Source organism: Lygodium microphyllum, chromosome 15 (genome assembly GCF_053477565.2).
Source record: "Lygodium microphyllum isolate KBCC chromosome 15, Lygodium_microphyllum_v1.1.10, whole genome shotgun sequence".
Classification (NCBI taxonomy): Eukaryota; Viridiplantae; Streptophyta; class Polypodiopsida; order Schizaeales; family Lygodiaceae; genus Lygodium; species Lygodium microphyllum.
The window spans coordinates 107,725,437-107,752,625 of NC_141149.1; the positions used below are offsets into that span (position 1 = coordinate 107,725,437).

The 27,189-nt window shown below is 42.1% G+C and overlaps 1 pseudogene; it reads left to right on the forward strand.

Moving 5' to 3' along the window:
• Positions 1-283: 283 nt before the first annotated feature.
• LOC148024885 (pyrophosphate-energized vacuolar membrane proton pump 1 pseudogene) lies at positions 284-25,255 on the forward strand (annotated as a pseudogene).
• The last annotated feature ends 1,934 nt before the right edge of the window (positions 25,256-27,189 follow it).

Below are 27,189 nucleotides of genomic sequence, written 5' to 3' on the forward strand. Positions count from 1 at the left end.
GAAAGCATACCAATTTTGTTTACAATTGACCTCTCCCATGGCATTACTGTTGCAAAGAGGACGATGATGTATTACATGTATACATGCAAGAAATTTAGGTAGCCATCACTCAAAAATTTATTTCACTGGCACGATACTTGCGGCAGAGCTTCTCCATCTTGTGGTGGCATTAGATGGAGGTCTGTCCAAGTGCCGGGGATCTTCTTGATGAGGGATGGGTCCTCGTGGGAAGGGTGGAGGGGGGGGGCTCGTCGAGGTGGGCATCGTCCTCCTCCTTGTGGCCATGGCGATGCAGGGAGGTGTCGTCATCTGCGGCCATGGCGACAGGACAAGGGAGGCAGAACAGGGGTCAGGGGTAGAGGAGGGCACGACGACTTCACATATTCTCCAACAAGAAAGGGAGGCAGCGGTCTCTCCTCTCTCACAGCCCTGCCGTTGCCGCAACCTACCAATCTTGGCTGTTGGGCACATGCTCGAGTGCAGCGACTTCACATATTCACCGATAGGACAGGGGAGGCAGAACAAGGCAGGTAGGGGCAGGGATAGTGGTCAGGGGCAAAGGAGGGCAAGAAGGAGAGGAAAGAGGAGAAAGAGGATGGATGATGATAGAGAGAGAGAGGAAGCAACACTACTCCTTCAGCATAGGATACTCTCGGCATGAGAGAGAAGAGAGAGGAAACCTCGCTCTGATACCATGTTGAACAGTGCGTGAGGGAGACGAGGAACAGAGGAAGAGAGAAGAGAAGAGAGACACGAGACACTGGAAGTGGAACCCCAGAAGTGCATCAAGTGAGCATACATAGTTGGAATATATAGAGGGGACCAGGGATGCTATATATAGACAAACTATATATAGCTAATACTTCCCACTAGCAAGATTGAGTATGTTCAGCTTCTTATCCTAAAACCATACAAGACAAATAACTTAACATATTAGCCAATCATGTTTCAATATAAAACTTGTGGTAACCTTCCATGAAAAGAACTTCCAACCTGTCCAACAGTTACTGCTATCTTGTTATATGGATCAATATCCATATCATAAACTATGCCACAAGAAGCCATTTCTTGATGATAATGTGTACTCTTGATGCCCATTGTTGTTGCCTCTATGTTGCAAAACACCACTAATCTACAGATAAGTGGTTTTACAATTGAGCCAAAACAAAATAGACTTGAGAATCTAAAAATTCAAAGTAAAAACCATGACTTTAGGAGGAAGCCATACTTGTCCGCACTAGCACTCAACAAATTGAAACCACCACAAGCAAATTTTGCTGCACTGATTGAAGTTGAATGATCATCTCATGTCTCGATGACATCAAAGTTCCTAAATTCAAAAATCAAGCGTGCTCAAAGAAGTACTCTATAAGACAAACTCTTCAATAGCATAAGACAAAAAATATATCTACCTCCAAAACATGAACTTTGAAAGTGAATTAAATGACCACCATGTTGACAAAGAAATGATAGACTATGAATGTATAAGTCACAATAGCTGCATAAATCCACAATGTCCAAGACATGCAAAAGCATAACTGAAGTTACAATGATCTTCATTTAATATTGGCCATTGGCACACCTTGAGCATGAAGATTGTAGTAGAGTTTCTCAAAAGATACAACCAACCTATGCTGCCTTTGAATAATCTGTTGTCAACAGGCTTATGGATGTATGGTATGTTCCAAACTCTAGATGAGGTTGCACAGCTCAGCAATTTGGAGGTGGCAATCTGGAGGCAATCAACATATACAGCAGGAATTGTATCCTTCTTGCTCTGCAGCTTCGCACCATCTGGTTGCACATAAGAAGGTGAATGACCTTGGCACCTAGTTCAAAGAGAGTGAGAAGTGGAAGAGAATAAAATGTTGATCCCCTTGCCGATAAGGCATCATCTCACATTAGCCCCCCAAAAATGAAGTTGAGCCTCATATATATCCTACTGAATTTGGAGGATCATGTATTAATAATTCCATCTAATGTTTAGAAAAGCTACCCAAATTATTAGGTCCATCTAGCCATAGATGATTGGTCATCAGGATTGAGGTAATCTCACATTCCTTGATGGGATTTATTTTACTTATCTAATTAGCAAAGGTACCATACTATTACAACATAAAAAAGAAGCTTCCTTTTATTATCATGTCACATAGGGTCCATTAACACAACATCTAGCACATGACAAACACTTTGGAAAACAACATTCTATTGCACAAAAGATAATTTATAAAAACACCATTCCATGAAGTAGTATAAAATCCATCTCCCTATAGAGAAAACAATTGTCTAGCCTAGGATATGAGCTTCCAACCCCATAAGATTGGGTTGTATGTGATTACACTACTTCTGTCAACAACACACAGTAGGGAACTTATTAACTTAGAACCATGATAAGCTTCCCTCAGCATTAAAGGTATCCTATATAATATGGTCACTTGGCCTTTTTCCTTCTCAAGCACTCATGTAATCAAAAACATTTATCTCCTAAAAGATCATGGGATCCCAACCCACTAGTGAGTATTTTGGCATCTTATAGGATGCTAAGGCATATTGGGATGGAAATGCCAATGACTTGAACTACAATGATAAAAAATTTGTCATATTGTTCCATGAAAAAAAATAATTTTAGAGAATAATTTCAAAATACTTGTTATAATTAGACAAAATGATAATTTCATAGAGTAATTTTAAAATATTCGTAATAATGTTTTTTGGGGCCATAAATATAGACGTTGGGATATGATATTCACAAGTATATATGAATGGTCTTGCTAAAAATTAATGTGTCTATTATTTCTAAGGGTAGAGAAGGGATATGATAGTGCTCATGAATTTTCTTGAGTTGTTCCAAGATTTTTGGGAGCTTTGAATTACCTCTAAGGCTTGACTTGTAGGAATAAGGGCTAGAGCAAGTTAGGAGGGATTAGAGGGTAGCATAAATAGACTTGTCATGGATGTTACACTTGATGTTTGTTATGACCACAAGATGATACTAGCCAAATAGGTGCCTATAGGAGAAGGTGCTACACAAGATTGCACACATCATAATTTTTGAATTGCCAAATGCATAGCATGATTGAAATCCTCATGGAGAGTACATTAAGATCCTCTAGGGGTTCAGCCTCTCTTGTAGAGATTCAAACCTATGGTTTTTTACCCAACATGGAAGGTTTAAGATGTATAGGAGAGAATAGCCCAACATGCTTTCCTCCCCTCCTTGCTTTTTATAGTACTCTATTTTAATATTGGCCTTGTTGAGCATGTTCTTAGCACAAAAAGCATGCCTTTCTTTTAGCTCTCTTATTTTTTCTCAAAAGATAAATTCAAAATTTTTCCAATCTTAATTTGTTCTTCTTTTCCTCTTGTGTTTTCCTTTTATTATGATGCACTTTCAATGTTCCATTGAGAATTTGCAAGAGTTTCTACATTGTTTGAATTATTTCACCTACCTTTGAGATTAGTGAGAATTTGATATGCTCCCATCGATACTTTTCTATGGAATTTCTCAACTTCAAACCCTAATAAAATGAGAATATCCAATGAGGATTTCTTTGTTTTGGAGCACTAGTTCTTTGTAAAGGTAATATACTTCCACCCTTGTAAGGCTATTTAGGTATAGCTTTCTTGTTATTCAAGTCACCTCATAGTGAACCTTAAAGTAGATTCCCATCTATCATGTTGCAAGCTTCCACATAGAGCTAGCTACAATAGTTGGCAATCATTAGAATCCTTGGTACTTATATTTTTGTGTTAAGACATGAAGTTTATAAGTTTAGTGCTAGTTTGAAAGGTGATAATATTTCATCATACAACTAGCAATGCAGTTTGCTTTATTTTCTATAGCCACATGTTTTGGGCAATGCAATTTAGCTTTTTGTCAATATGGCTACACGCTTTGCCTTAGTGGTTCTTTTTTTCCATGTGCACTTCCATGACCAATATGGTCATGCACTTGGTAATGTGCTTTCCTTTTTAATATGGCTATCTAATTTTCATGATGGGATATATATGATTGTTTGGTTTTCTTGCCATGCACTTTGAATGTTTGCTCTTGTTGCTCATTTGGACAGTAGGGAATATGATGTTAGTGTGTGGAGTTTCTATTTAATCCAGTGGTGCAATATACTTTTTTCTCACTAATATAATCATGAGCTTTGCAATAAGATGGATGTCATGGCCATAATATATGCTTGGTCAATGTGGCCATGTACTTTGCTCAACATTGTAAGTGTTACTGTTGCTAAATGCAATGACTCTGTTGTTGGGGCCACACAGTTTGTGTTATTCATGTGTACTAAACATCTTTCTTTTGATTTTCTTTTTTGTTATTGTGATTTCCTTTCAACAATTGTGGTCTTGCTTTTGTGTCAATGTGAAAAGCTTAGCTGTGAGTAAGTATTATACAAATGTAAATGTCTAATCAATGAATATTTATTTACTAATTATACCTAGAAAAATCATGAGTTCCAAGTTCACTTGATAGAATATCTATAATTCCCTAGTTAGAGGATAGTACTTGCTAGTTATGACTAGTAAAAAGTAAAATTTTCTAATTAGGTTGATATTATTACTAGTTATACAATAACTTGCTAGATAATGTTGCTAGATATATAGGCTTCAATTTTCTGGATACTATCTAGGAAAAGGATGTTACTAGTTAGAAGAGACTAGTGATGGCAAAATTATCTAGTTATAACTAGAAAATTCTACATTCTTCCTAGTTTGGTTAGTAATCTTCCTAGTTATAATGTAAACTTTCTATATAGTAAGTGGTTTAGAGTTTCTTGTGACCTTTGTCCTTACCTTCTCGAAACCATCATTATCAACTTGAATTGAGAAATAGAGAATTGTGATAAACATCATCTTTATCTTATCCTCATTGTACCTTTAGTTCCCTATTACATAAAAGTAGGGAATCACATCCTTATAATTCCTTATGTAGGGATTTTCAAAGGAATGTGGGGAATGCTCTATATTCCCTATTATAAGATGTAGGGAACGTAGGGACTTTCAAAGGAATGTAGGGAATGCTCTATATTCCCTATTATAAGATGTAGGGAATGCAATTTCCTAGGTATAGATGGGGAATACGTACTTGTCTACATAGGAAATATTGGAGAATTTCCTATATTTCACCAAATTGCCTATGTGGGGAATGATTGAAAGTTCCTTGTGTTCTAAAGTGACTTGGGTTGAGTTTTTAGTTTTGAGACCAGCTTCTCACAAACCCTTTTCTCTTTTGTTGAACTTGTCTAGTCTAAACCTCCAAGATCTTTGTGTGTTTTAGTAGAGATTCCCTAATGGTTCCTTGGAGGCCTCTAAAATCTTGCCCATGAGACTACCTTATATTTTGTAGCTTAGTGGTGAGCATTGCAATCTTAACCTTTTCATGTGCTAGGTGCACTTGAAAGACTCACGATATTCTTTCCTAAATTGAGTTGACTTTCCAAAATTTCCTTCATGAATTCTATTTTCTCTTGTTGAATCCTAACTATTTGCTCCTAATTTTCTTTGATTGTGTTGATCTCTTGAGTGGCCCTAAGGATCTCTTAGATGACTTTCTTTTTTCTTGCTTAATGTAGTGCTTGTGATGTCAAGCAGCATGTGTGTGTCTTACCACTTGTTTATGGCTCTATCCTTATCATCTTATAGATCTTGACATAGGTCCTCGAGAATGGTGGTGGAAGCATATACTCTAGGTACCTTGATCAATTGGCTCAATTTGTTCTCATTTTAAATTTTTAAGTATCGAGAAGTGGGTGCATAAAGTGTGAGCAAGGCAAGCCTCAATTTGTTCCCCTTTAAAAAATTTATGGATCAAGAAGTGGGTGCAAAAAGTGTGAGCAAGGCAAGCCTCATTTATGATCAATTCTAGTGGAATCTAGATAGGGGATTACAGAAGGAAGGAGTAAAAGCAATGTGTGAACTAACTTTAGCTTATATTTTTCAAACATTCTGCGAAATATGCTAGTAAAAATATTTTGTGGAGTTTGAGCTTGGGACAAGGCACTTTAGTAAACTCTTGAATTCACATGAAAGGATAAAGTCAATACATGTTTCTCAAATGCACCAGGGTTTTTTCTAAATGAGAAAATGAGTAGCCATAGCTAGTTACATGTGACTAAGAAGGCATGAGCTAGGCACACTACAAGATATAGACCTTATACCGACGTTTAAAGCGACAAAAATACAAACAACAAAATTTGCCCCTGTAGTCGCAAAAAGCATTGTTATTGACGACGCCATAGAAACGTCGCTATTTGCGACCCATATAACGACGCATATAGTGACACAACCAGTGAATTTGCGACGTGCATAGCAAGGCCAATAGCGACGCGAGCAGTAAATTTGCGACGCAAATAGCGACGGTAACAGGGAAAAAAAAATTTTGTGGCAGGGCAGCCTGCCACAAGCTGCCCTGTCACATATAGCACTGTGTGCTGTATGAGAGCCATACAAAATAGTTTCTGCACTACTGTATACAAAGCACTTGCAAACAAAAAGAATGTATACTCAAATCATAAAACTGATACATGAAATAAATACATGATCGCATAAAATGCGATTGGTACAATCATGAAAGGATATCACTAATACATAGAAAATGTCTACATAGATCAAGCGACTAAAAACTAAAGGTGTGTGAGCTCCAAGGATCCAAGGGCGAGCTATAAATTCTCTTCCCTCGAAAGCTCGTCCCTTGCAAAGGAGCATCGAACGGATTCTGCAGAAAAAGAAACAACATATCAATCCACCATACACTGATGCATTCAAATATCTCATGGTAACTACGGACAAGAAAGATGAGTGACTTACAGGGCCGCCGTGTCTATACAATCGGTCGATCAATGCATTGAGACCGTGCCTCTCTGCATATCGAGATGATCGGTCTTGTGGATCGCGATTTGTAATGGAGTGCTGTAAAGAAAACAAAATGCTAACTGTTAGAAACATGATTGTCAGTACAAAGAAAATTTCAAAAAAACAAACAAGCAAAACATAAGAGAAACTTACAAAGTCCTCCAAATATGTCCTATGGCCGCCACTCCCAAGATGATCGGTCTTGTGGGAAAATTTGGTAGGAAGGCCTTATAGGCTTCCTCTTCGAAACCCGAGGGGAAAAATTGGGCTTTTGGAGGATCTAGTGGGACGGGGCTTTAAATCCGAGCCTAGAAGGCTTATGGGTGATCGGTGGGAAGGGACTTGTGTTGGGAATCCACGAGAAGGGGGGACTTGCACCGGGCTAATATGGGCTGTGTGGGAATGCAATGGGAAAGGGGAATTGAATCCCGGGGTAAAAATTGGGCTTATAAAGGGACTCCACGGGAAGGGGGCTTTGAGAAGCCCCCTTAGAAGCTTCCTAGAGAAGCTTCTAAGAGCTTTTGGCAGCACGTCCACGTCGGGAGAGGGGAGGGTTCGTGATCCAGCGGCGGTGGCGGACTAAGGTGGTCGGGCGGCTTCACGGCAGCGGACTGTGGCGGCGGGCGGCGGGCGGACTGGGCGGCAGCGTTTCCTTCACGTGGCGACGGCCTGGTCTCCTTCCCCTTTCCCAACGGCGGCAGCAGCCCGTCCTCTCCTTCCACAGCCGTCCCTCCTCCACACGGCCACCTCCCTCACACGGCGACAGCCTTCTGCCGCCTTGTCCTCCCTTCCACAGCGACGGCCTTCACACGACACGTTCAGCACGTCCTCCTCCCTCTCACCCTTTTTTCTTCCCCCCCCCCCCAAGAGGGGGTTCTTATAGTCCAAGGGGGGAGAGGGGACCTCCCCACGTGGCCCTTTGCATGGCTCTCTCCCTCCACCTCCTCATGCTCCCCTTACTAGCCCATCCCTTTCCCCCAGCCACACATCGGCTGGGGAAGATAATAAAAAAATTTGCAATTACCTATCCTCTTGACCTCTTCCCAAGAGGCTGTTTTCCCCCGGCTATGCGGGTTTGAATCCCCGGCCTTATTTTCCTAAGGTGGAGTGTCTCCATTTCCCGCGTGTGGTTATAGATTAGCTGCTGGCACTAGTGATAATCTTTGCACGAGATTTACACGACGTGCGGGAAGTTAATATTTACGGTACGCAGTACGCGGAAATATTACATTCTCTCCCCCTTAGAAGAATCGAGATGTCCTCATCTCGAGATAAATTGGGGATATTGAAGATTGAGAGAGCTCTCATCCATCCAAGTAGCATTCTCTTCAGGATAATCTTTCCACTAGACGAGGCATTCTTTTAAGGTTCTAGATCTTAACTGTCTCTCTCTGACATCTAAAATCCTGTCCGGCCTTAGTTCAAGGACTCCTTGACTAGGCATTGCAATATGTTGGTCATCAAGTACATGATTTGGGCTAGGTACATACTTCATTCTTCAATAGACTGTCATGGAATACTTTATGAACCTTTAGGTTTTCAGGGAGTTTGCAGTCTATAAACATTAGGTCTTAAGCACTTGAGGATCTTGTATGGTCCACAATACCTTGGACTTAGCTTCCTGCAATCTCCTAAGGATAGAGAACTCTTCCTTGGGCATACGTGAATGAAGACCATGTCTCCTTCCTCAAATATTCTATCTTGACACTTCAAATCCGTGTATGCCTTCTGTCTATCCTTCGCAGCTTTGATGTCCCGATAAAGTGAAATCATGAGCTTCGCACAATATCTTCTATTTGAATAACTGGCTTGCTCATATACATACTCTCATCCTATAGTAGACAAGTCCACTACTGACATAGAATTCATGATACTTAGCCTCTAGCTTTTGTTCCTGGTCCTTGATAGGGACTCCCCTTAGCATCCTTTGATAGGCTAGATGATGGAATCCTTCCTCTCTAGCTAGCTCAAGTATTAGATCGTTTGGCATGGACACCTCTGTAGCTAGAGATCTAGCTATTGATAGATTTTGCAAGATTAGTGAATTAAGGAATGCCTTGCGATTGAGTGCATCAACAACTACATTCTTCTTTCCAGGTCGGTACTTGATCTTAAAATCATATTCCTCCAATACTTTAATCCATCGACGTTGCCTCATGTTGAGCTTGTTCTGGGTAAAAATCCATTTGAGGCTCTTATGATCGGTTACTAGAGTGACTTGTTACCCAACAGGTAGTGTCTCCAAAGCTTTAGAGCATGGATGACAGCTAATAACTCCAGATCATGAGTGGCATAATTCTTTTCGTGACTCTTCAATTTCCTTGAAGAATATGCTACTAGATGACCTTCCTGCATAAGAACACACCCCAGGGCAAGAATGCTGGCATTAGTTACTATCTCAAACTCCTTACTGTGGTCTAGAAGTTTTAGGATCGGTGCTGATACCAAACTTTGCTTCAACCTATCGAAGCTAGTTTGTTCGGCAGTTGACCATGCAATGGGCGTTTGCTTCCTCAATAATTCTGTCAAAGGTGCTGCAATCAAGGCATAGTTTTTGATGAAGACCCTATACCATCTTGTCGACCCAAGAAAGCTGAGTATTTTCTTTGACAGTTGTTGGTATTTGGCCATCCTAGAACAATTCTAACTTAGACTGGCTCCACTGAGATTCCTTTTTCCGATATGATGAATTCTAGATGATCATTCTGATGTTTGAGGAATGTGCAATTCCATCATCTTAGCATACCGCTTGCGCGACCTCCTTGTCTCAAGGAAAATCCGAAGTTGGGATTCATGATCTCCTTCCTGTTTGGAATAGAGTGTCGTCGAAGAAGACAAGCACGAAATCATCAAGATATGGTCTAAAAATATCCTGCATTAATCTATTGAAGGTGGTAGGTGTATTTGTAAGGCCGAATGACATAGCCAAGAATTCAAAGTGCCCATATCTTGTATTGAAGGCCGTTTTTGGGAATATCCTCATTCTTGATCTTGACTTGATAGTAGCCTGACCTGAGATCAATTTTGGAGAAGATCTTTGCACCTTGAAGGCGATCAAGAAGCCTATCTATTCTAGGAATAGGATACTTATTCTTGACTGTTGATTGATTCAACCCACGGTAATCAATACATAGTCGAAGTGTTCCATCTTTCTTTTTCTGGAATAGGACTGGAGCTCCCCATGGTGAATTGCTAGGCCGGATGTAGCCTTGGTTTAACAGTTGCTTGAGTTGTTCCTTCAACTCAATAGCTTCCGATATAGACATTCTATAGGGTCTCTTCGCAATTGGCGCAGCTCCTATACTAGCTTGATCTCATGATCTACTTCTTTTTGAAGTGGGAGTTCTGTTAACTCTTCAGAAACTACGTCCATGTATTCCTTCAGCCAAGTGACCAATTCACTTTACTTCTTTATCAATATTCATAGTCAAGACAATCGGGAAAAAGTTTTATTCCATTCATATCAGCATAGCCCTTTCGGGGCACAATTATTTCTTGGGCCGATGGAACAAGTTGATACATTAATTCGAAGAGAATAAGATATTGTTGCATTCAGCTACAGGAACTGAGTAGTAGTACGGATTGGGATCATCGATCTTCAGGAATCGATAGTTCCTTGGAAGATTAGGGTATCTTTTCCTTTGATATCCATTCTTCTCATGACGTCCCAAAACCTTGCTTCGGTCGGCAGAGATTCTTTGAATTACTTCTCCGTACACATACTTATTCTGGTTAACCCTTTGACCTCCAACCTGTAGAGTCGCGTTTACGTGAGCCTCAACAAAGATGAACAGCTTTACGATCTTCAAATCCTCCATCCACTTGATTCTCTTCAAGTTAATTTGAAGGTACGCAGGTCGATAGGCAGTTATATAATAGATCCCTGAAACACCCATCCATCTCTGTTCCATGTACACAGGTGATGGATTGTAAATGCGGTCTAGGATGTTCATCATCTCAACCCTTTGTCGATAATTCCTGGAATGCATCGCGGTCATGAACATGACTCGGAACACTAAGAACCTGTTCCATGCTTCATAATTCTGGAAGACAGTAATCAAAGTAAGGAAATGTTTGGGACACAACATTTGCTTTACTTCTTCTTATTAAAATTTCCTAAAAACAAGTCCTTTGTTGGTTTGCTCTGATACCAACTGTAACGTGTCCGCTAGAATTATTCCGGACACGTCTTAGCAGTCCATCGGGAAGGATGTCTAGAAAGCTCCGCCCGGCACTCCCATGGAATGTTACGGGACTTGCGATCTAGGTCTTCCCGCGTCTGCCACGTAGCGGAAGTATCCTGGCCGTTCCCACTTAGGATCGACCTAAATTTGGGTTTTCCTGTTTGGTCATTAGCTAGCAACAACTAGCGTCAGACCCGAGCGAACTACTTTATGCAGAAGCGCCCGGTCCGAAGCGGATTCATGCTGCACTTGGTTCAAGGAGAATGGGAAACGAGAGGGATGCAAGGCTCGACCTCTCTGCCATAAGGCATAGTCCCATTCCGTTCCCCTAAAACAGCGTAAATCGGGTAGGATGTAACTCTAGGTCATCGTCTTCGTTATTCACTTTGATGCTGAAGATCAACCTGCTGTTCATCGAAGACTTTGAGAAAAGTTCCCGGCTAACTGGGACCACCCATCCATAGGACGGACCCATGGTCCATCCTCCGCACTTTCCTCGGTTTGTTTTAGTTATGTAATTACCTACCACATTAGTTTGACATATACAAACAGCTTCTTCGATTAACCCTGTTATGCACCGGTTCCTTCACGTAATCTTATCACAGGACATAAAGAAAACAATGCCAAACCACTTCTTTATTATCATTTTATCCTTTTATCTTTGAAATACAAGGAGTTCCCGCTTGTAGGCGTATTCATAATCCGCCCGAAGGCTATCCAGTAATCCACCAAGGATCACTAATCCAAGCTTCCGCCCGTAGACTAGTATGCGGGCCTCGAGATCCAATCCCGAGTCACGTTAGTCTCTTGTGCAGGGCCCGGAAGGCGAGGGATTTACGGCCAGAGCCCCCCTGGCACCCAAGCGTCCTCCTGCTCCAAGTAGAACTCAACGGAGAGACCTCTCACGGCGGGTTCGGTCCACGTTCCCGGCGCGGTTAACAACCCCCTTGGTTAGGGTCAGGCAGGCAGTCCGGGGTAACTGAAGCTGCCTCTCCCTTCAGGCTTCAACCTGAAGCTTTAGATATCTTTTCATCCTTTAGTTCCTTGAGCAAACAATGCAAACAGTGCTTTCTAAACTATTACAAGCACAATCAATTCCAGTGGTCGTTTTATTTGGCCAACTGTTAAAAAGTGAATCATTCTCTCCGAATGCATCCAGCATTCGACCTGGGATCAAATTGCGACTTTGGCAAGATCCCCAAGGGTTTGTTTGTTCACCCTTTTATCCTTGGGTTAGGGCCATACCCTGTTAACCCAACTTAATCAATACCTTAGGTAATAGTAAATCCTGGCGACCATGTCGCTTCAATTTATTGGTTGGTCATTTGCTTTCAGCCAAATACCTAACTCTCCTTTTTCTTGGCAATTATTCCTCAAGAAAGGTGAAGTAACAGGATGATTACTCATCCTCTTGTAAGTTAAATTCTTTCAATAACTTGCCAACCTCATTTCGAGAAATGACAAAACTCTCTTATGGACAAGTCTCAAGTCTATACGATGATGCAACCTTTTTCACATGTGTTGCATCTATTCCACGGGATCATTTCACCCATTGAATGGTGTTTTCTGGTCACGGAATTACCTCCAGCCGAGTAGCAGGGTTTAGGGTGTCTTCTTACCCAGCTCATTATATTGGGCCATGGTCCTAGGAATTTCCAACTCAGTCGGAGTTTCATCATTTGAACGAATGATCCTTAGAATAAAACCGTAGATCATTTTATGTATGAGCATCCAATTGACTCGACATTTCGTGAATGTGTGTGAGATCTTTGGGTTTGCGGGTTTAACTTGGCAACAAGTGTAAAACTAGGTCGAATCCTTATCGCGCTAAACACTAGTTAGCACTTGGGATATTTGTCATATCGACTGAACCATGCCCATATGAATCTCTTGTGGTTTAGGTGACTTAGACAACTCAATGTACTTGTCTTGCGACAAGGATGAAACCTTTCCTAAAGGTAATAAACTAGATCTAAAGGAGAACAATAGATACAACTTCACCAATACGTGTAAACATGCGATTCACTGCTTCTACGCATCACATGGTTCACAATAACCCTATCTTTCCTTGGCAAAGTAAAAATGCCTGATAATCTGAACACTAACTTTCCTAGGTCCTACTAGGACTTACATCAAATAATCATGCCACTTGCAAGTCCATAGATCATTTTCGTGCCCTTCTATTCCTTTTCGACTAACATCTTATGGGTGTTAACTTTCCCTCATGAATCATTACAAGGAAGATTGATCTAAAAATGGGACATGCCATTAATCTTTCCATGCCTAGTAAAAAGGTGTACCTCAATAATTTCAACCTTGTAATGAGGCAACAGTTGTCCTAGGCTCGTCACTTTTGAATGCATAAAAGGAAACTTACTAATAAGGTCCTGCAAATGCATAGACACCTTATGCTCTTTTCATTAACTCCATTGAACGTACCAATGATCAATTTTCATATCTTAAGCTATTTCTAATAAATGTTCAAATAGCCAATTCATTGTCCAATTGCATTTAACTTGACTAGTTGCATTTGACATGCATGAGTGCTTCCTAATCCATGAAATTATCGTGATTAATTCAATACTTCTGTGTGGAATCCAAATAGATCAAACCTGGACTTGTGGGCTCCGGAAAATATCCATGTAAATACTAGGAGAAGATCCTTCCGCAGGTGCGTCTTGTGACTTTTTATGGGCCGTTATGACATAATTACGGACTTCCAGGTTGCCTTTTCCCTTACCCAATCGGTGAATTTGCTCGCCTTGGTACGCAGCCTCAAGATCTTGTTCTTTTCTCCCTGGTACGCAGGAGATCCCTTTCGAAATGTGGATCCTTGAGAATACCAGCTTGCGGAATTTGGCCTTATGGAAGGCCTCGCGGGGTTGGAGCTTGGTTCTTGGAAATGGGGATTTTATGAATGGAGTTTCAACAATTGGACCTTACGAGGATGTTCGCGGAAAGGGCTCTTGCAAATTGGCCTTGCAAGAATGGAGGCTTTAGGGTTCTTCTTCTCCTTCCCTAAAATCCTAGGACCGGCCTTGTGGGAAAATTTGGTAGGAAGGCCTTATAGGCTTCCTCTTCGAAACCCGAGGGGAAAAATTGGGCTTTTGGAGGATCTAGTGGGACGGGGCTTTAAATCCGAGCCTAGAAGGCTTATGGGTGATCGGTGGGAAGGGACTTGTGTTGGGAATCCACGAGAAGGGGGGACTTGCACCGGGCTAATATGGGCTATGTGGGAATCCAATGGGAAAGGGGAATTGAATCCCGGGGTAAAAATTGGGCTTATAAAGGGACTCCACGGGAAGGGGGCTTTGAGAAGCCCCCTTAGAAGCTTCCTAGAGAAGCTTCTAAGAGCTTCTGGCAGCACGTCCACGTCGGGAGAGGGGAGGGTTCATGATCCAGTGGTGGCGGCGGACTAAGGTGGCCGGGTGGCTTCACGGCAGCGGACTGTGGCAGCGGGCGGCTGGCGGACTGGGCGGTAGCGTTTCCTTCACGTGGCGACGGCCTGGTCTCCTTCCCCTTTCCCAACGGCGGCAGCAGCCCGTCCTCTCCTTCCACAGTCGTCCCTCCTCCACACGGCCACCTCCCTCACATGGCGACAGCCTTCTGCCGCCTTGTCCTCCCTTCCACAGCGACGGCCTTCACACGACACGTTCAGCACGTCCTCCTCCCTCTCACCCTTTTTTCTTCCCCCCCCCCCCAAGAGGGGGTTCTTATAGTCCAAGGGGGGAGAGGGGACCTCCCCACGTGGCCCTTTGCATGGCTCTCTCCCTCCACCTCCTCATGCTCCCCTTACTAGCCCATCCCTTTCCCCCAGCCACACATCGGCTGGGGAAGATAATAAAAAAATTTGCAATTACCTATCCTCTTGACCTCTTCCCAAGAGGCTGTTTTCCCGTGGCTATGCGGGTTTGAATCCCCGGCCTTATTTTCCTAAGGTGGAGTGTCTCCATTTCCCGCGTGTGGTTATAGATTAGCTGCTGGCACTAGTGATAATCTTTGCACGAGATTTACACGACGTGCGGGAAGTTAATATTTACGGTACGCAGTACGCGGAAATATTACAATTTTAGGGTTACGATCTTTACCTCTGTGTATTAGGGTTTTCATCCCTTTTGCATTTTAGGATTTTCAGCATTTGTGACTTTGGGTTTGCAACCTCTTTTGAGCATCTTGTCCACATTGTGGGATCTAGGCCGGTTAATCATCACAACATACTTGAACCTTAGTATAAATAGACCAAGCATATGCCAATCTAATCACAAATACATATGTGTGACCCACGTAACACTTGCAGGTGTGACAAATACAATGTGAAAAATTAATACAAATGTACATAAGAGTGAGTGTGGTGGCTCTCACAAAATAATACATTTATGATAATCCCATGTTCATGAAGTATAGAAAATAGTGTAAGTGCTAGATGCATTAGAATATAGGGAATATTAAAAACCTTGACTCTATAATATTTTAGGAGAATGAAGTGAGACTTTGCCTTATGACCAGAGTGGTTGACATACTCATATTTCCTCTTGTTTCTCTATCTTCTTGAACGAAGTGTGATGCGTATTAGATTCGGTTCAAGAAATATAGCATAAGCAGTTGCTCAAAGACTGATACTAGTTAACCCAAATAGGAGACCTTAGCTTACCTAGAAAGAAAAATTGAGGTTGATTCTCATGGGAACAACCAAGACCTTCTGTTTCAAAGTGAAGTCAAGAGATTCTAAGTAGCAAATCTCATGTAATTATTCAAAAAAGTACCAAGAGACATTGCCTAGAAAATCATCTCGATGTACCAATAAATTGTTTCATTAAGGTTATCTCAAGTGGACATGTTACACGTGGTATCAGAGTGAAATGGAACTAATGTCTAAAAACATTTATTTGTAATCTTATTTAAAAAAACATTCGATACAAGAAATAATTCACCCTCTAACTATCGATGGAATCTCTTTCACAATGATTAAGATTGACAAAAGTTCTAAGTATTTCAAGCAATGTTTATCTCAACAATGCATTCCCTTGATTTTGATTGGCAGGATTGCTTCATGAGGATATTGGAGCGTACGTATAGTCTTTCGCCCCAGAATATCGAGAGCGTTGATGAATGCAAAGAAAGGTCTATTGCTTCATTGACACCAATTGAGTTGCCCACCTTCAAAAAAACCCTAAAATAATCAAGTGAATGGAAAACCTTAATCCGGTCAAGCTATTCATCTTTGAAGAATCATATCTAAATCCTATCCTCAATATAGGCATAAAAGGAGTTCACCATAACTGTTATCTTTATGATCAAGTAATCGAATTCTCCCAACCGAGTGCATTGCCATTTTAGGACACTTGCACCACCACAATTATTGTAAAGATGGTTTTTCAAAACTTTCCCAAAATACAAAGTCCTATATATATTTGATGAGTCTCCAAGGAATGAAGTGAGACTTTGCCTTACAGGGCCAGAGGGGTTGACGTACTCATGCTCCCCCTCATTTCTCACTCTCCTTGAACAAAGTGTGATACATGCCAGCTTCGGTTTGAGAAATACATCACAAGCATTTGCTTCAAGAGACCTTAGTTAGTCTGAATTTTGATTTCTAGGTAAGCTAAGGTCTCCTATTTCATTTGGGGAATGTCAAGCGGTTGCAGTTTCTCTAGCATCATGACATGTTCGGTTTTGATACGTTGTCAAGACAACACTCAGTGACATATTTGAGAATGTCACCTTTGAGCCTCTCCCAATAGTAGCTCTTCCTAACTGCATTAAGAGTTTTAGCATAGCCAGGATGTCCTATAAAAGGAAAATCGTGAGCTTCCCACAATATCCTCTGCTTAAGTGACTGGCTTGCTGGTATACATACTCTCGTTCTATAGTAGACAAGTCCACTATTGATAGAGAATTCATGATACTTAGCTTGTAGCTTTTGGTCCTGATCCTTGATAGGGATCTCCCTTAGCATCTTTTGATAGGATGGATCATGGCATGCTTCCTCTCTAGCTAGCTCAAGTATTGGGTTGTTTGGCATGAACACCTTTGTGGCTAGAGATTTAGCTATTGATGGATTTTGAAAGATTAGAGAATTAAGGAATGCCTTTTGACTGAGTGCATCAGCAACTACATTCTCCTTTCCTGGTTGGTATTTGATTTCAAAGTCATACTCCTCCAGCACTTCAATCCACCAACATTGCCTCATGTTGAGCTCGTTCTGGGTAAAGATCCACTTGAGACTCTTATGATCAGTCACTAGAGTAAACTTGTTACCCAACAGGTAGTGTCTCCAAAGTTTTAGAGCATGGATCATGGGTAGCATAATTCTTCTCATGGCTCTTTAGTTTCCTTGAAGAGCATGCTACAGGATGACCTTCCTGCATGAGCACACATCCTAAGGCAAGCGTGCTAGTATCAGTTACTACCTCAAACTCCTTACTGTGGTCTAGAAGTTTTAGGATCGGTGCTGATACCAAACTTTGCTTCAACCTATCAAAGCTAGTTTGTTTGGCAGTTGACCATGCAATGGACGTTTGCTTCTTCAGTAAGTCTGTCAAAGGTGCTGCAATCAAAGCATAGTTTTTGATGAAGGCCCTATACCATCTTGTCAATCCAAGAAAGCTGTGTATTTCTTTGACAGTTGTTGGTATTTGGCCATCCTAGAACATTTCTGACTTAGGCCGGCTCCACTGAGATTCCTTCTGCTGATATGATGAATCCCAGATAACCAATCTGATGTTTGAGGAATGCACATTTCGTCGTCGTAGCATATAGCTTGTGTGACCTCCTTGTCTCAAGGAAAATCCGAAGTTGGGGTTCATGATCTCCTTCCTGTTTGGAATAGACTAGAGTGTCATCAAGAAAGACGAGCACAAAGTTATCAAGATATGGTCTAAAGATATCCTGCATTAACCTATTGAAGGTGGCAGGTGCATTCGTAAGCCCTAATGACATAATTAGAACTCAAAGTGTCCATATTTAGTGTTGAAGGTCGTCTTTGGGATATCTTCTTCCTTGATTCTTATCTGATAGTAACCAGACCTAAGATAATCTTGAAGAAGATCTTGGCACCCTGAAGACTATCAAAAAGCTCATCTATTCTAGGAATATGATATTTGTTCTTGACTATTGATTGATTCAACCCTCTGTAATCAATACATAGTCGAAGTGTTCCATCTTTCTTTTTCTAGAACAGTACTGGAGCTCCCCATTGTGAACTGCTAGGACGGATGTAGCCTTGATCTAGTAGTTGCTTGAGTTGTTCCTTCAGCTCAATTGCTTCCGAGATGGACATTGTATAAGGTCTCTTTGCAATTGGCACAGCTCCTAACACTAGCATGATCCACTTCTCTTTGAGACAGAAGTTCTGTTAACTCTTTAGGAAATACGTCCATGTATTCCTTTAGCCAAAAAGGTCCTTCACTAGACTCCTGCTTCTAACCTAACTTATTGAGCTTAATTAAGTAGACATGTAGTCCCTTTCTAACTCCCTTTTTAATCCGAGATCTTTTAGCGAATTGAATTTTTGGCTTTCCAGCCTCACGTGGAGTTTGTAACCAATTTCCCTTCAGAGTTTGGAAAAGAACTTGGCCCTTTTCACAATGAATGTGGGCATCATTAGATTTAAGCCAATCCATTCCGAGTAGACACTCATGGATACCTAGGTTCATGATCCCGAATCTGATTGAAGTCGACTTTTCCTCCTAGTAAGAATTCCACATAACATCACATATCTACTTCAGCTTTTAGCCAAGTGATCAAGTCACTTTTCTTTGTTATCAATATTCACAGTCAAGACAATCGTTGATTAAAAAAAAAAAGTTTTATTCCATTCATATCGGCATAGCCTTTCGAGGTACAATTATTTCTTGGGGCGATGGAACAAGTTGATACATTAATTCGAGGAGAATAAGATGTTGTTGCATTCAGCTATAGGAACTGAGTAGTAGTACGGATTGGGGTCATCGATTTTCAAGAATCGATAGTTAATTGGAAGATTAGGGTATCTTTTCCTTTGATATCCATTCTTCTCATGACGTCCCAACACCTTGATTCGGTCGTCAGCAGGGATTCTTCGAATCACTTCCCCGTACACATACTTATTCTGGTTAACCCTTCCACCTCCGACCTGTAGGGTCGCGTTTGCGTGAGCCTCAACAAAGATGAACAGCTTCACGATCTTCAAATCCTCCATCCACCTGCTTCTCTTCAAGTTAATTTGAAGGTACGTAGGTCGATGGGCAGTTATGTAATAGATCCCTGAAACACCCATCCTTCTCGGTTCCACGTACACAGGCGATGGATTGTAAATGCGGTCTAGGATGTTCATCATCTCAACCCTTTGTCGATAATCCGTGGAATGCATCGCGGTCATAAACATGACTCAGAACACTGAGAACCTGTTCCATGCTTTATAATTCTGCAAGACAGCATTGAAAGTAAGGAAATGTTTGGGACAGTAACATTTGCTTTACTTCTTCTTATTAAAATTTCTTAAAAACAAGTCCTTTATTGGTTTGCTCTGATACCAACTGTAACGTGTCCACTAGTATCATCTAGGACACGTCTTAGTAGTCCATTGGAAAGGATGTCTAGAAAAACTCCACCCGGCACTCCCATGGAATGTTACGGGTTTTGCGATCTAGGTCTTCCTGCGTCTGCCACGTAGCGGAAGTATCCTGGCCGTTCCCACTTAGGATTGACCGGAATAAGGGTTTTCCTGATTGGTCATTAGCTAACAGCAACTAGCGTCAGACCCGAGCGAACTACTTTACGCAGAAACGCCAGGTCCGAAGCGGATTCACGCTGCACTTGGTTCAAGGAGAATGGGAAACGAGAGGGATGCAAGGCTCAACCTCTCTGCCATAAGGCATAGTCCCATTCCGTTCCCCTAAAACAACGTAAATCGGGTAAGACGTAACTCTAGGTCATCGCTCTCGTTATTCGTTTTGATGATGATGATCATCTCGCTGTTCTTGGAGATTTTTGAGAAAAGTTCCCGGCTAATAGGGACCACCCAACCGTAGGACAGACCCGTGGCCCATCCTCCGCACTTTCCTCGGTTTGTTTTAGTTATGTAATTATCTAACACATTAATTTGACATATAACAATCAACTTCTTTAATTAATCCTGTTAAGCACTGGTTCCTTCACGTAATCTTATCACATGACATAGAAAAACAATATCTAGCAAGTTCTTTTTTTTAACATTTCATCATTTTATCTTTGAAATACAAGGATTTTCCGCCCGTAGGCTTGTCCATAATCTGCCCAAGGGCTATCCAGTAATCCCCAGGGATCACTATTCCAAACTTCCGCCTGTAAACTAGTATGCGATCCTCGAGATCCAATCCCGAGTCACATTAGCCTCTTGTGCAGGACCCGGAAGGTGAGGGATTTACGGCCAGAGCCCCCCCTAGCACCCAAGCGTCCTCCTGCTCCAAGTAGAGCTCAACGGAGAGACCTCACGCGACAGGTTCGGTCCACGTTCCCGGTGCGGTCAACAACCCCCGTGGTTAGGGTCAGGCAGGCAGTCGGGGGTAATTGAAGCTGCCTCTCCCTTCAGGCCTTCAACCTGAAGCATTAGATATCTTTTCATCCTTTAGTTCCTTGAGCAAACAATGCAAACAGTGCTTTCTAAACTGTTACACGTACAATCAATTCCAGTGGTCGTTTATTTGGCCAATTGCTAAGGAGTGAATCTTTCTCTCTGAATGCATCCAACACTCGATCCAGGATCAATTGCGACTTGGCAAGATCCCCAAGGGTTTGTTTGTTAACCCTATATCCTTGGGTTAGGGTTGTACCCTACTAACCCAACTTAACCAATACCTTAAGTTCTATTAGCAGTAAATATGTTATTCCAATTTACTAATTGGTCTTTTGCTTCCAAGCAATTATCTAATCCACTTGTCTTGGTCACCTTTCCCAAGAAAGGGGCTATATCAGGATGACCACTCATTCTCTTGCAAGATAAACTTGCGCAAGAATTTGCCAATCTCATTTCGAGGAATTGGCCATTCCCTTGTGGTCAACCCATAAGGTCACACAACTTTGCAACTTGTTGCACGTGTCGCATCTAATCCATGGGACTATTTTACCCATCGAATGTCGTCTTCTAATCACGAAATCATGAATAATAGGAAATAGGGTTAGGGTGTCTTCATATCTAATCCATTCCTGATTGCACTAGGCCGTCCTTGATGGTCCTAGGGTTCCAATTCAAACCGAGTTTCATCTTTTTAGCGAGCGATCCTTAGGGTAACAAACCCTTGATCGTTTCTCACAAGTATGTCCTATTGTCGCTACATTCCATGAATGTGGGTAGGTCTTTAGGGTATGAGAGTTTCAACTTGGCAATAAGAACTACTAGGTTACGTCCTCAACGTTCTAAATCCTAGTTAGCACTTGGGATATGTCGCTTTGATTTAGCCATTTCTAAGCGTGTCCCTCGCGGTTTAGGTGTTTAGGTTAAACTAATTTACTTGTCTACTCTTGAAGATATTTACGATACCATTCTCATAATCACATGATTTATTGCCTACATATGACTAGATTTACCAACCCTAACTTTCCTGGTTAAGATCAAAGCGTAGGTCAAGTTACGTCATAATTTTTCATCGACCCTTCTAGAACATGCATTTCATGATTTATGCTGCTAGGCTTTTGGGGTTTATATTAAAATGGACCATGCAGCCTTTTCCTAATTTTATTTCTGAATGAATTATTCGTAGGCTAAATGAGCATTACACCAACTTTTGTAACTACTTACGTAATTGATTGAGATTTATGCCAAAAAAACCTAGAGCTAACTTATTCCAATTTACAATCCATGCCACACGCAAATTTCTAGAATCATTTCTAGGCTCTTCTATTTTCTACTGGATTAATGACTTTCCATAATGAATCATTCAATGAAGATTTGTCTAAAAATGCAACATGGGATTAATCTTTCCATGCCTAATCAAAGGTGCACTTTAATAAATTTTGACCTTATAAGGATAGGCAATAGGTGTTCTAGGCCGTCACTTTGATATGCACGCAAGGGAAACTACTAATAAGGTCGTGAAATACATAGATAATTTACGTTATTTTATTCATCATGTTGGAAATACCAATGACCACCTCATGTCATGAGCTAATTATTCAAATAGTCAATCTATTTCCAATTGCATTTAACTAGGCTAGGTGAATTTGACATGCGTAGGTGCTTCCTAGTCCATGAATTTATCATGCATAATGCTTTACTTTTGCGACGAATCAAAAATAGTAAAAACCTGGACTTGTGGGCTTAGGGAGATATCCACGTGAATGTTAGGAGAAGAACCTCCCGTGCAGGCCCGACTTGCAACCTCTTGGGCCATTGTGGGCATAATTTCGGACTTCCAGGTTGCCTTTGTTTTCACACGATTCGGTGAATTTTCTCACCTTGGTACGCAGCCTCAAGATCTTTGCCTTTCTCCCTTGTATGCAGGAGATGCCTTCGCGGAACTTCGGATCTTTAAAAGGTTGGGCTTGTGAGACTTGGGCTTATGGGGTTTGGATGTATGGAATTTGGAGTTTTTCGAGGGGTTTTTCGGAAATGATCTTACAAATGGTGCTTGTGGGAAAGGAAGCTTTATGAGCTTCTTTAGGGGAAAATGGGGTGGCTAGGAATGGGCTTACAGATGGCTTGTGGGCATTGAAGCCTAATTGCGAAAAAGGCCTCTTGCAAATGAAGTTGCAGGAAAAACCTATGGGAAATGGGCTTTAAGGCGGCTTGTGTGAACGAGCCTTTTAGAAGTTTCCTTAGAAGCTTCTTAAAGAAGCTTCTAACATGGCGTACGTGTCAAAATGGGAGGAGTGCAAATGATCAGGTGACAGTGGTCCTCGCAACGGCATCAGCAGCGCCTTCCACCTCCCCTTTCTCTCACGACGCAGCACGCCATTGCCTTCCCAGTCCTTCACCACGGAGAATGGCAACATGGCGTCATCATGCAGCATGGCCTTCTGCATCCTCCTCTTCACGACAACTTCTTCATGTCGGCCTTTCCACCTTCCCCTTTTCATCACGGCATCAGCGGCACCTTCCACCTTCACAACATGGTGATATTACAATCTTCCCCCTCTCTCACCACGTAGCGTCAGAAGTCTGACGGCCTCCTCTACCTCTCATTTCCCCCCATAAGGTTTATATAGGTGAGGGGAGGGGATCCTCCCTCCCCCACGCGGCATCCTGCATGGGTTCACCCCCCCTCAGGCATCCAACACGGATGCTTAGTCATCCTGCCTTCCCTCCCTCTCCCCCAGCACGACAGTCGGCTGGGGGAAGGAGGGAATAATTTAAAAAAAATTCATAATACTAACAATTTAATCATTTGGATTTTTAGTAAGAGTAGGTTCTCGTGAGAAGTGCGGTTTTGAGATCAGAATTGTTACAGATCATCAAACTGTGACGAGGATGATAGATTGCATGAGGAATCAGATGCAGTAGCTATTAGGAAATGCGCTGAAATTCAACAAGCCATAACCATAGGAGCCACATCGTTTTTGCTGACAGAGTACAAGTATTTGGTTTATTTCATGGGCATATTTGCTGCTATCATTTTCTTGTTCGTGGGATCTGTGAAGGGGTTCAGTACTAAGCCCCAGCCTTGCAGATACGATCCAAAGCAGGAATGTGCCTCAGCTCTCTTTACAGCAATTTTCGCTACAGTTGCATTTATATTGGGAGCTTTGACGTCCATAGTGTCGGGATTTTTGGGCATGATGATCGCAACATATGCGAATGCTCGCACAACTTTGGAAGCTAGAAAAGGGATAGGAAAAGTATTCAAAATCGCCTTCCAATCAGGTTCGGTGATGGGTTTCTTACTTGCTGCTAATGGCCTCATAGTTTTATACATCACTATAAAACTGTTCCAGCTTTATTATAAGGATAATTGGGAGGGCCTTTTTGAGGCCATCACTGGCTATGGGCTTGGATGCTCATCTGTGGCTCTATTTGAAAGGGTTGGAGGTGGAATCTATACCAAAACTACGGATGTTGGAGCAGATCTTGTTGGAAAAGTAGAAAGGAATATCTCAGAGGACGATCCGCAAAATCTAGCGATCATTGCTGACAATGTGGGTGATAATGTGGGAGATATTGCTGGAATGGGTTCAGATTTGTTTGGCTCTTTTGCTGAAGCTTCTTGCGCAGCTCTTGTTGTGGCTTCCATGTCATCATTTGGCACAAATCATGACTTCGCTGCTATGTGCTTCCCTCTACTCATTAGCTCCATGGGCATTGTGGTGTGCCTCATAACAACCTTGTTCGCAACTGATGTGTTTGAGATCTCAAATCTAAGGGATATTGAATCTACACTGAAGAGACAGTTTGCTGATATCCACCATCTTAATGACATTCGGTGCAGCTTTTGTTTGTTGGCTGGCACTACCATCCACGTTTTACATATATGATCCTAATGGTGGTGCAAAGATGGTTCAAAACAAGAAACTATTTTTTTGTGTTGGAGTAGGGCTTTGGGCAGGGTTGGTAATTGGCTACGTTACAGAGTATTTCACCAGCAATACATACAGACCAGTCCAGGATGTTGCTGATTCTTGCAGGACAGGAGCTGCTACCAATGTCATCTTTGGTTTGGCACTTGGCTACAAGTCTGTAATTGTTCCAATATTTGCTATTGCTGTTGCCATCTATGTCAGCCATACCCTAGTAGCCATGTACGGGATCACAGTTTTGCAGCTCTTGGAATGCTTTGTACCATTGCCACCCCTCTAGCTATAGATGCATATGGTCCCATAAGTGATAATGCTAGTATCGCAACCGGTCTCTGGATGACCATGATACTTCTTACACAGCTTTCCACAAGAAGCATAGCCGCAGTATAGACTATGAGGCCGTGAAGGCTTTCAAGATGGACAAATTCCTCAACCATAGGACTTCTTCAAAGTCCAGCTTGCGGCATCAACAGCCCCCAGTTGACAGCACTTTGGGGGAGCGCTTTCTCAGATTGGTCTCCGTGATCCGCACTTTGGGAGAGCGCTTTCTTAGATTAGAAGAGATGAAACTGCAGATGCAGAGAGAGTCTGAGCGATTTCGTGATGATCTGGAGGCCGGGCATACAAAGATGTTCCTAGAGTCCCAGAAGCAGATTGCTGAGATGTTTGCTTGGGCTTCGAGCAGCAGTAAGAAAACTGATGAGCTCTTATTGATGATTGTCGATATTTTGTTCATCATTTGATTATTCTAAATGTTTCTTTCTTCCAGCTAATTTTTGGCTCTTCATGCTATGTTTCATATCATTTCATCTATATTACAGCTAATGCGTTGAAATTATTCCACGCTTTGTTTATAAGAAATGTTTCAAGTTGATGGGATGATATTTCATTTCATTCTTATTCCAGCTGTTGAAATGTTTCAGTTGATGTTTCATTATTATTCCAGCTGATGTTTCATTGTTTCCAATTGTTATTTGTCTATTTTCAGTTGATTCGTCTGTTCAAGCTTTTGTTTATTCTACTTGATGTTTTATCTATTCTAGCTAAGGAGCTGATGTTGCAGCTAATGTGTGGTCACTTGATGCACTTCTGGGGTTCCACTTTTGGTGTCTCGTGTCTCTCTTCTCTTCTCTCTTCCTCGGTTCCTCGTCTCCCTCGCGCACTGTTCAACAAGAAGTCTGTAAGATGCTTCAAACCAGAAGGAGAAGTTGGTGAGCCCATAAAAGTATGAACAATGAATTCCTTGTTTTCACCTGCTCAATTTACTATCAGATGGTGTAAAGAACAGGGCAAAAAAGGTATGCATGTTTTGATATTTTGATGTTTTACAAATGCTTGTTTTGATGTTTTACAAATGTCTCTTATGTTTCTAAACTTTGATTTATTATGTGTATGTAATATTCCGCGTTAATAAAAAATAAATTAGTTAATGGAATTTTTTTAATTCCCCCCTTATCCCTCTAGCCGACTGACGAGCTGGAGGGGGAGGGGAATAGAAGGAGCTACTAAGCTCCTTGGTGGAGCCTTTGAGGGAGGGAGGACATGCGTGTCAACACGTAGGGAGGGAAGATCCCCCTCCCCTCCCCTATTTAAATCAGGGTCGACACACAGAAGGGGGGCCAGAAGATCAAGAGGGAAGCTACCGTGATTTCGTGAGGGAGTCGTGAAGAGGGAGAGCCAGGATAGGACCGAGGGAAGTAAGGGAGGGCTGCCAAATACCCTGTGCTGTTGCCATGACGAAAGGAGGGAGGGAGTGCTGCCATAACATTGCAGAGAGAGAGGGCCTGAAGGAGGGAGAAGCCGAGGGACATAAGCACGCCTGTTGGTGAGGAGCCACCACGAATTTTTGCCACCTGGGCATAGCCGTCGACGGGCAGCCCTGAAGCCCCCCCCCAAGCTCACGTGGCGTGAAGCCTTAGAAGCTTCTAAGGGGCCTCCTAAGCCCCCTTTCAACCCCCCCCCCCTTTCTTATGCTTTTTTTTTTAAAAACCTTTTTTTTTCCCCCTCCCCCGTGTTAACCCTTAAGCCCCTTTCCCCCCTTTAAGCCCTTCCTTGGCCTTGGGAACCAACACACCCCCCCCCCCCCCCCCCCGGGGGTTTTAAAAAGCCCCTTAGCCTTCCCATGGTTTTTGGAACCACACACCCCCCTAGGATTTCAAATTCCCCCTTTCCCTTAAGCCCTTGTTGCCCCCCCTCTCGGGTTTTTATTCTCCCTTAAGCCCTTGTTTCCCCCCCTCCCGGGTTTTTATTCTCCCTTAAGCCCTTGTTTCCCCCCCTCCTGGGTTTTTAATTCCCCCCTAAGCCCTTGTTCTTTTCCCCCCTCTTAGCTCTTTAGACTATTCAAGTCACACCCATAGGCCTACTTTGTCTTTAGGCTACCTTGCGGACTTCCATTCTCTTGCATTAATTCCTTCACTCACTTTCTAGATCTTTTTGTGCAAGTGCTCTCTTAGTTGAGCTTTGTGTTCTTAGTTTTATCAAACAAGCCGGTATCCACACACTCCCATGTCCTAAAAAAATCCAATTCATCATCATGGCCTCGTATGGTATCCTGTAAGGAAGAAATAGCCGTGAGATAAAAGATAGGGAGGGAAGTAGAGGGAGTGAAAAGAGGGAGTGAAGGAGGAAGAGTGGGAAAAAGGTAAAAGAAAAGGAAGGAGAAGACAGTGGAATTCCA